The 8,094-nt window shown below is 36.6% G+C and overlaps 1 long non-coding RNA gene across 1 annotated transcript in view; it reads left to right on the top strand.

The window, feature by feature from the left end:
- Positions 1–3,816, top strand: part of LOC106514846 (uncharacterized) — a 104,886-nt gene extending 101,070 nt beyond the window's left edge. Inside the window, exon 4 of the long non-coding RNA XR_001309936.1 lies at positions 3,669–3,816. This is a non-coding gene — a long non-coding RNA (uncharacterized LOC106514846). The remainder of the gene's footprint in view (positions 1–3,668) is intronic.
- The last annotated feature ends 4,278 nt before the right edge of the window (positions 3,817–8,094 follow it).

Here is an 8,094-nt window from a genome sequence, read left to right as displayed (position 1 = left end):
GAAGCTGCTGCCCCCGCGACCCGACCCCGGATAGGCGGAAGAAAATGGATGGATGGATGGATGGATGGATGATTTGCAAGTCCTTTTCAACCTATGTTCAATTGAATACTAAATACATTTTTAATATTCAAATTGTTAAAAAATATCTATTTTAAATATTCGCTTGTTTAAAATTTGAGGCCTGCAACATATTCCAATAATGATGTGGGGTTTTAATGCAGTGCCGCCTAAAGGATCAAAGATCGCGGGCATTTCATGTTAGTTTTCAGCTTTGCTGCTTGCTTGAAAAGATTTGTCCAGATCTCTGAATTTTTTGATGATATTATGAACGTTATAAACTGACGATGAAATCCCTAAATTCATTTTAATTGGAAGTTGAGAAACATTGTTCCTAAACTGTTGAACTATTTGCTTATGCAGTCGGTCAAAAAGGAGTGATCCTCACCCCATCCTTGCTTGTGAACGACGGAGCCAAGGTCCCAACTTCATTGGAATTGGGGTTGTAAAACTATAATGAACAATGTTAGGAAAAAAGGTGGGATGTTATGTACAAGACGACTGCTTATTTTGGCTCTTCCCTCTTTATTTTTTTGGGGGGGGGGGAGAGACAGCATTTTACGGAGCCCGCGAGGGGACATAGGGGATTTTTTTCTTTTTGCGTTCCCACGCAAAAGTCGTTTAACACTGTTGTGTCTGCCAGTTTATTAACAAACTCACATGTTCACTGTTAGCGAGTTAGCCTACTGCTTTAATTTAGTTTCAGAATGAATATATCACACAACCATGCATGGAAGTATGTCATATGCTGATATTTTAACACAGTGCAGCCACGCAACATCAATATCAATTTCACGAACTTGTGGCGAAACATCCTGTTTTGGTAACCGTATATTTCAAAATAAAAGTCTGATTTAATTCAGTTCATATACAAAACAAACTTTTGCGTGGGAATGCAAAACAATTTTGTGAGGGAATGCAAACATTTGCTAGGTAACACAAAAGTATTGCGAGGTAACGCAATAGTATTGCGTAGGAACACAAAAGAAAAAAAAAACCCATGTCCCCTCGCGGGCTTTGTAGAAATTATCTACAATGTCTACAACGGTCCATGAAAAGTGTGTGTGAAAACGAATGCCGAACAACCACGTAACTGTGCGTCGTCTGCCGATCGACCATACTGAGCCCTAAACTGTTTGATAACCAAGGGGAAGGGACATCTATAAATTGATTGGCGTTGAAAGACTTTTTGACCAGTGACAAATTAAATTTTGCTTCTAATTTTTCATAAGCACTGAAGAGCTACTTTAAATGAAACCAGGAGCTACCGGTAGCTCACGAGCTACTGGTTGGAGACCCCTGATCTACATCCATATACATTCTTTATTTTTTCTGGCAGCTACATCTCTAACATCCTTCTATCAGTTATACCCACTGTCCCCCTGGACATGTCCAAACCATTTCACTTTGTCCTATCAAACTTTATCTACTAATCGTTCAATCTGTACAGCCAAAGTCCAAAGAACAATAAAATTCAAAATAAGAAAACCTAGCAAAATAATGTTTTGGACCACCTTTCAAAGAGATCAAAAGATGTTTGACTATTTAAAAGCAAAATATAAAGAAATGAGAGATGACCCAAGATTTCTTTTATATTTTTTAAGAATGTCATTTGTTTTTTATATTGATTTTTGCCTTGTGTTCAACACTTTGGTGACAACTTGTTGTTTTTAAATGTGCTTTATAAATAAACTTGATGATGATGAAGATTTCTGCACATTTTTGTGCACGCATGCATATACTGTATGTACAGAAAGGGATTACTAAACCAGGAGAATCAGTAAACCAAAATGGATTAACACCCTGAGTAGGTGGGGAAAACCCTCGTCTCTCATGTTATTATGAAAGAGAGAAAAAAACACCTGTTGCTAAAATCAGTCAGGCTTGCAATTTAATTTTATCAGCCCACAAACAATCACTCATTAGGTTGCTGGAATGATGATAGAACCCAGTCGGCTGTGAAGCTTCGCATTCTCCAGCACAACGCATAACAAGAGACCTCTTTACATTGGGAGGAACCTGTTCAGCTGAATCCTCTCAAACAGGGGGACATTTGCAGCAGCAACACTGGGTTATTCAACTTATGTCACGCTCACTAATCTTTTTAATACCCCCAGAATGAAAAATACAAAAGCACTCATGTGTCCAACATTAGTTCCCAAAATTATTATGTCAACACTTAGTATGTAATCAAAAAAAATCCACATTTTAAATGACCTCAGCCAGCCAGTTGTTTTACAGACAGATACTGTTTCAATGTTTGACTCTCTATTTTAATTCAACTCCCTCTCCCTCTTGGGGATTTGCTGATTGGCAGATGTTTATTAAATTGAGAGCTGAAATTCTAATGTAAAATAGATTATCCTAACAAAGTGGATAATAAAAGTTTTGGTGCAGTGTAGTCCAGAGTAAAAGCTTGTTTGCACACTTCATCGGCTGTGTCCAAATTCAGGAGCTGCATCCTTCGAAGGCCAAATTTGAAGGCCGATTAAGTCACAGTGATGCACTGAAAAGTGTTTGAATTCAAAGGCTCCTCCAATTGTGACCCACAAATATGTCCTCCTTTTCCCTCAAAACAGGAAAAGGTGGACGACCCACCCTATTCCAAGATGCAATGCAGGCCGATCTAGATATTTTGATTTCTTGTAATGGTAGACAAAGACAGGAGTACAGCTTTAAATAAAAATCTGGCGGTTTAAAAAARATGAAGCAGTTGTGTTATTAGGTTTTTGTTAGGGGTAAGGGGGGAATAAAGCTGAAGAATAGATCATTCAGATTCACAGCCACTTTTCTGGTCTTCATGGTTGACAAAGGACCCAGCTCACGTAGACCAGGTGCGCCATGTTTTTTGAACGATTTTTCGCTAAGGTTATTTCACTTCAGAAAAGCCTCAAATGCAAGTTTTGTTGGCATTTTGTTAAAATATGCTAAAACCTGAACACAAAAATTTCAACATGATTACAATATTTTGCTGAAGGAAAAAAAAAGTTGAACAATTTAATTTGTTGATTAGATGTTTCTAGCGCTGCATGGTATATGCAATAGACAGTAGAAATAATATGAAGTTGGCCTACGGCAGAAATTTACCCTCTACCATCCTGTCGTCAGTTACGTCATCACATCTGTGTCAACATGGTTGCGAGTGCAAAGACTACTGAGCAGGAGCTGTTTGAAATATGATTAAACAAATTGTTTCCCCATTCCCTCCCCTGTGTCATCCATGGGTGGACCAGTCCGGAGGCTGCGGTGGTGGTGACAGAAGTGACTCTGGTGAACTGAGCTTGGGTTGATAACAACTGGTTATGGACTCTGGGGGGTCTTGGATTGGTTCCAGCATGGAGTATTAACCTGAAATGTCACCGGCTCCACTGCACCCCCCCCCCCCCCCCAGCTGCTTTGCACTGAGCGAGTGGTAAAACACGTGTAGAGAGAATAAATCCTCAAAATTTCTCCCTCCCACTGTAGAAAATTTACGTTGTGCTGTCGTGTTGCGGGATCATTTCCTCCCTCCCTCCCAGCACTTCACGCAGAAGGAAGCATTAACAACTGTCATTTTTTGCACCCAAGTTGTCAGAGAAAAAAACTTGTTTTTTATGTATTGTTACCCACAGAGATGATAAAACAAGATGTGGACGTTCGTTCAGTCATCCTTCTTGCTAATGTAAGAGTCGCTTCTGCTCGGATGATCAAGATGATGAAGATGAGAGCGCAGCAGAGCAGCAGCTGATATGCTCAGGAGGCAGAAGCTCATTGTATGGCAGGCAGATATTACATTAATTTGGCTTCACCACACTTAAATTCCAGTTGTCTGAAATTGTTTTATGATGGGACTATGTGCACGTTTAAGCCCCTTAAGGTCCTGTCACACTATAACATTTCAGGCAATATTGAATTTTTTATGTCTAAATGACTAATTTTACTTGAAGTACTGGTTATAACATCCACTTTATTTTGATATTGTTGAAAATTTGAGAAATGTTTTTGTTTGTTGCTGAAACCGTTTTGCAATATATATAAAACGTTATTTTGTACTTATTTTATGTTCATTTGCACTACAGCAAAAATGCTGGGTTTGATTATGATTCCAGTTTTCTGCAAAATAAATGCTCTAAAAATTACGTTATTTTTGCTTTATATGATAATTTTCTACTGCGATATATACCGTTACCATGAAGGGATTCAATATTGTGATATGAATTTGAGGTCATCCCGCCCAGCCCTAGGTGTTTCCAATGTCACAAAAATTACTTTTCGTGTATAAAGCTTTAAAAAAATGCAACCTAAACTCCAAAAATGAATTTCCTCCCTGTGACACCTATTCTCTGTCTCGAGTATGGCCTCCCTCAGTGTAATATCTTCCTGCGGCAGTTTGATTTGACACTCACGAAGAGACAGCAGCACGTCCTTTGAATCCTCTGGAAAAACACAAGTGCAGACAAACACTGGAGCGCAGACTGTCAGTTCCCCTTTAGTTACTTTTGACAGCAAAATAAATACATGAGCTCTCTGTAATCTGAGCAGGGTAAACTGGCTGGATTTCTTTCTTGTACACACAGACACACGCAGCCCACCCTGAAATTATCCTTTATAGCTTTCTCAAAACAAAACAAAACAAAAAAAAGTGAACAGAGCAAAACTGTCTGAAACTTAAATAATGATGATGTGGTTGCAAGATGCTCTGGACAGAAAAAAAGATGAACACAAAATGTTGGCATGCAACCATTTATCTAAAGCATAATGCTATTGATAAGACTCATCTATTCATAATAAAGTGTAATGTATATGACAGCTGCTGAAAAACAGGAAATTGATGCTAAATTCCAAAATCAAACAAATAATATAGAAGTAATGCATGAGGCATGAATRATTTCAAATTAACATTTCTAAAATATGTGTAACACTTACTTAACAAAAGGGTTTTAAGGTCTAAAAATGACCCATAATTATATGAAAGCATTACGTCACAAAGTACTTGCCCTGGTATGTGTCCTTTTATGAGTTAGGTTTAGTATTAGTTGAAAAATAAAATTACCCTGGTGGTTTTCAAATTGTACACATAATACAGTAACATCCATGCCATGCCAGATGTTATCAACAGGTGGAGTTGGGTCATGTTGCCAATCAAGTTCTACAACCCTTCAGTAAAAAGACACAACTGCCGGTGTCCTTATCCATCCTTCTGTCTTGCAAAACAGATACTGAGCAGGATACCTTCAACACCTTCTTCAGAACACAATAGACTGACAATGGAGTCATGAAGAAAAAAAAAACACAAAGACAATGGAGTCATGACAAAGAAAGCAGCTATCCTTATTTCATGTCCAAGGTAGGCTGATACATTATTGTTTCTGAATGTCCTAATACTACAATGACTTCAAAAGCAGAGCTGTGGAAAAAATAAATATATAAAACTTTACTCTAAAAAAACTTTAAAGGGAACAAATCATGCAAAATCTTCTTTTAGCCATTAAATGCATTTTGTTGTCTACTTGGAGTCTATAGGAGAGCAGAAAAGTTTAATTTAGTCTCTTCCGGTGCTGTGAATATATATTTATATTCTGTTTGGGTCATATTTTTCAACTTGTCCAGTTTTCTCTATTTTTCTATGGTGTTTTATTACATCAAAGTATTTGTCATAGAATTGCTAAATAAGGTCTGGACTTGCCAACATTAATTTGGTGGTCTTCATTCTCCTCTGGCTCCGTCAGACTCTGGCTCCAACATGTAAGTCTGGATGAACAAGTTTTTCCTTGTTGACATCTTTTAATTAATTTGTGTATGAAAGGTCTCTGCGCTGCTATATAGTTGCAAAACCCTCTATCAAACTAGAATGAACCGCTCTGGAAGCTGTGGGCCGGGTGGGAAGCACCTCATTTGGATTTAAAGAGACAGCCTCAAAATGAGTTGATCTGAGAGACAGCTCAGAAAAGTGGTGAAAAGGGCTTGTGGAGTTACAATGAGGAATTCAGACCAAAGCATTATAGTTTCACTTTATATAGACTCCAACTGAATGATTTACATGTGAAAAAATGATTTATGATGATTTATCCTTAATTTTTTTTTCAAAAATGTTATTTTTATGCATTTAAAATATTATTTATATGAAGAGATTTTTTGGCTTTTATAATCATCCAGTTCATTTTATTCCCCCAATATTATAAGTATTATTGTAAGAAAATAAGAAATTAAGAAAATGAGTCTTTTGTTACCATATTTTCTGCTTGTGAACCAATTTTATAGCCAAGAGGTTATCTATTTATGTTGTGATGCCAGTCCAAACCTTTACTCTGTTTTACCAAATCCATTGTGTTTTTTCAATTGTTCCTTCTAATCATTACAGAAAAAAGGCAGTAATCTTGCTCTGTGGTTGTAAATTGAAAGTGTAATATCTAATAATAGGGGGGAGCAGCAGAAAAACTATAATAACCTAGTCCAGATTTCTCAGCAAATGTGACATAAAAATAGATTTTCTGTTCCAAATAAGACTAGGAAAAGGCAATGGGCAAATAACTTTGACCCGAGGTTAGGAGGCATCATTGGTCACCCCATTTGGAAAAGCCATGTTCTTCCCATACCTCCTAATGYTTTTGACAGCAAAAGCTAAAACTGATGAGGAAATATTATGTCTTTTATAAGTAGTTTTTTTATTGATTGAACTTTCAATTTTGTTTTGTTTAAACATATTTTCAGATAAATATATATTCAGCTGTACATCAGCAAAGCATTCATTTGTGATAAAAGCCATTTGTTCAGATTGCCTGCAAAAAAAARGGGATTTATTGTTGTGGTTTTTAATGCAAGATTCATCTAAATATCCTAAACTCATTTACAATCCCAAATGTCTTTTGAATCCTAAAATGTGCTCTTTGCTGATTTCTCTACAAATGGCTGTTGTCAAAATAATGGCATACAGATTAAGACTTTCTCATTTGTTTCCATGATTGAGGCTGCARCTGAGCTAATAAATTGCAGTGACATTCTCATTTAGTCAAAGTATTTCAGTACAAATGTTCTTTCAGACATTTTTTCCCCTTTGCCTTCTTGTACTGCTGCGTAACGTTGGTAAACAGGCCACACAGTACAATTTTTATCAGGAATATTGATTATKTAGATGATGTAGCGACAAAATAGTCTAATAAAACAGGTCACCTTACACCACTAAGACCAAAAGATGAAACATTACTGACTTTTCCAGAGAGAGCAGATTTTTCTTAAAAACAGAGGCAATATTTCTGCCTCAGAGATACCATCTAACATTAGTCTGCCCCTTTGACTTTTTCACTATATTTATCTTGTRCCAGCAAATAAAAGAACACTTCTTTCTCTTCTTCCAAACACGTTTCTTTTGACTAAGCATGTAAAACATGAATCTCTTTGCTATCTGACTCTGTGTTAGTCAAACGGTACTGAGAGGCTTTAACTTTAACTGCAGATGCTTTCAGTTTTGCTACAGATTTGTTGATATTTTTAAGGTAATTTAGAAAAGATTTCAGGTATCAGTGTAGTCGTGGTCCTGTAGTAAAAGAACCAATATTAAGGAAAAGAAATGCTTTTTTGTGAGCAAGCCTTTCTGTTTTTACACGTAGGCTGTGCWCCTTAAGTTATGTGTGTGGACTTTAAGACCAAAGTTGCTGTTATTTGTGTGAATGTTTCTWAAGAATTCCCACTATTGAGATAATCTTTTCCTATGAAATGTTTTTCGGCACGTATCTCGTTCCACAATTTATGTGCTATTTAAAATTAAACTCCTTTGGTACATTCCAGCTATGACGTTTGATATTTCAGCAGTTTATATGTTTTAAGATGTTTAGCTTTTTCTGTAACCTTTTTGTAACTGAAAATGAATGGAGCTGTTTTCATCATTCGTTTTTAGTTATTACTCTAATTTCTACTTTTTTGACCTGTGATAAAATCTAGTTTTAACTGCTTATTCAGAAAATAGCCACTTTCTAACTTCTTTTGGGCTAAAGGAAAAAAAAATGTATAGGTCCTCTGGACGGGTTCTTCTTTAATGAAACGTTTTGTCTCTCTTCCAAG

This window comes from Austrofundulus limnaeus, unplaced genomic scaffold (assembly GCF_001266775.1).
Source record: "Austrofundulus limnaeus strain Quisiro unplaced genomic scaffold, Austrofundulus_limnaeus-1.0 Scaffold23, whole genome shotgun sequence".
In the NCBI taxonomy this organism is placed as follows: Eukaryota; Metazoa; Chordata; class Actinopteri; order Cyprinodontiformes; family Rivulidae; genus Austrofundulus; species Austrofundulus limnaeus.
This window is presented reverse-complemented; position numbering and strand designations above follow the sequence as displayed.